At 43.5% G+C, this 2500-nt stretch overlaps 2 protein-coding genes across 5 annotated transcripts in view; one reads left to right on the forward strand and one right to left on the reverse strand.

Moving 5' to 3' along the window:
- Nucleotides 1-16, forward strand: part of LOC105912070 (complement receptor type 2-like) — a 15600-nt gene extending 15584 nt beyond the window's left edge. For both annotated transcript variants that reach the window (XM_031566867.2, XM_031566866.2), the window contains one exon: nucleotides 1-16. This exon is cut by the window's left edge and continues 890 nt beyond it. The gene's annotated coding sequence lies outside the window, so the exon portion shown is untranslated.
- A 2180-nt stretch (nucleotides 17-2196) lies between these two features.
- scube3 (signal peptide, CUB domain, EGF-like 3) overlaps nucleotides 2197-2500 on the reverse strand; it is a 78260-nt gene continuing 77956 nt past the window's right edge. For all 3 annotated transcript variants that reach the window (XM_031566857.2, XM_031566855.2, XM_031566854.2), the window contains one exon: nucleotides 2197-2500. This exon is cut by the window's right edge and continues 1211 nt beyond it. The gene's annotated coding sequence lies outside the window, so the exon portion shown is untranslated.

The following is a 2500-nucleotide window of genomic DNA, read 5'->3' on the forward strand; positions in this document are numbered from 1 at the left end:
ACATGCTAAACTGAAATACTGGGTTCTCCGACAATACTACATCCAGTATATTCTCCTTTTAAAACATCTGTTCCGGAGCGGAACATTTGTCTGTGGTTTGCCCAGTGTGATTTCGCTCACTGCACATTTCTCCAGTAGGCTACCATTTCGACCGCCATGGAAGTTAGCAAACGAATTGGACCAACAGAAATAATGTTTGGTGTAAGAGCTAATCTGCCGCTTACAAAATGACAACGGTCACTCTCGCACTCAGCAATGTGGTACCTCTGTTAATACCTAGTGCTATTTGTGTTAAAAGTGATCCCTGTGTTCAGTTGATGAATATATGACTAATGTATTGAAGAAACGACAACAAGTGCAGGTTTAAGAACACCAATTCCATTCATTTTAAAAGACAATACAAAATCCAGACATTGTACATGAGCAATAACAATTTTCAAGTGCAAATACTGTTACCAACTCTTTGAGCTAACCGCAACCCAGTTCAAACGGGGTATAACAGACATCTGTGAGAAAGAGAAAGAGAGAGAAATCCAATAAAGGCTTCTAGCCGCGAACTGCTGTTGTGTGCCGTCAGTAACCAACCATCCTGATTAAACATGCAAACGGGCCTCAGGTTGGGGTTTGGTTCTGGCTACGGTTAGGTCTAAAAAGGTGATCTCAGCCTGCGTGGTGCAGGGGCTGTCTACTAGCCTCCCATGCTGTCTGTAACTCAGTTATTTAGCCCGTGTTGTAGCAGAAAATAGCACTACCTTTACCTAATGAGCTAACAGAGGGTGTGGCTATCTGTAGCTAGTGGTACACAGTGATATCTGCTGTGAGTGAGCACTGGATAGCATTATCTCTGTGTAGCTACCATAAAGAAGTGCTACTGTCTGTGTGCTAGCAGACAACGCTATCTCATGCAACCATACTAGTCAGTAGCGCTGGTACCTATTCATAGCTAGCACTGATCTCCTGCGTTAGCACATGTCCTTGTCCTCCACAGAGCTAGTGTTACACCCTCGATCACTGGGTCTTTAGGTACTCAGCATCCTCACCATCATTAAAGAAAACCATACACAAAAACAAACTTGTCGGACAGCCATGCACTCTTATTGAGAACATGTGATGTGTGTGTGTCTGTTTATGGAATGGGGACAAGCTGATCTGAAATGGACTGTTTGTGGACATTTGTGACAGTTAAATTGCCTTCTTTTGAGCTATACAATGAAATACACCTACATCAGATAGCACTCACACCCTTGGATTAGCAGCTCTTAGCCATTCGTAGCCTAGCAGGTATAGCGCTCTCTTCATAATGACAGTTACAAGGTGTAGCTCTCAAATAACGAGACTATTATTACGAGTATACGAGTCATACACAGTGTTTACGAGTATAATGACTTTTTTTCATTACAGTTGAATTACAGCGTTAGTCTCATTATTTAATAGCCACACTTCGTACAGCATCTGGACAGCCACATGATTCCTTCTTGAAATGGGTGTCTCCCTGTCTTGTTGAAATGTAAACACGATGTGCTGCGTGGAGTATGTGTGTCGTCTATGGGGGGTGGGGGTTAATTCGTAATCAGTCTAAGTAGTTATGATTTGTCAAGGTTGCACTGGTTGATTTGTTAGTAAATATGTCACACCTATGAAAAGTGTCAGTCAAAAATATGTGTTAATGTGACACTGGAGTGATGCTGTCTGAGGACAATTTCAGATCTCACAAACGTACTCACAAAGCTGGGGCAGCAAGAACACACACGCATTCAGAGCTGTGCGGTGAGCTTGACAGGCATTGCGTATCTCTCTCTTTCTCTCTCTCTCTGTGAGTGTGTGTGTGTGTGTGTGTGTTGTGTTGTGGGGCGGTGTGTAACTACTTGATTATTGATACTTGATTAACTCAATTTTTGTCCCTATTGTTGGGGTTGTTTTGAGTTTACCTCCGGGTCAAGGGGTCAATGCATAGTCAGACTGATACAGGAACTGACAGGAGAGTACTGGAGGGTAGGGGAAGCTGAGTGCCTGTAAGTGTTTGTATGTGGTGTGTGTGTGTGTGTGTGTGTGTGTGTGTGTGTGTGTGTGTGTGTGTGTGCATATATGTGGATGGATGCCTGTGTGTTATGGTGTTTTTCTCGTGTGTGTGTGTGTGTGTGTGTGTGTGTGTGTGTGTGTGTGTGTGTGTGTGTGTGTGTGTGTGCATATATGTGGATGGATGCTTGTGTGTTATGGTGTTTTTCTCGTGTGTGTGTGTGTGTGTGTGTGTGTGGAGGGGATCCCTGTGCGTGTGGATACAGTGACGCCTAAAGAGGATCAGAAGCAACTAAGGTTGAATCTGGCTCGAATGTGGCCCCTACCTGTTTCAGAGCCAGGCACTATCTAAGGGGGCTGGGTTTCAGTAAGGTTTAGCACTCAGACTAAATATCCATCTGAGTTCATTAAACAGAAAAGAAGAGAAACATTCATTTATATCATAGGCCGGAATAGACAGACTCTAACAGCTCCCTTATCATAT

Source organism: Clupea harengus, chromosome 4 (assembly GCF_900700415.2).
Source record: "Clupea harengus chromosome 4, Ch_v2.0.2, whole genome shotgun sequence".
NCBI classification, from domain to species: domain Eukaryota; kingdom Metazoa; phylum Chordata; class Actinopteri; order Clupeiformes; family Clupeidae; genus Clupea; species Clupea harengus.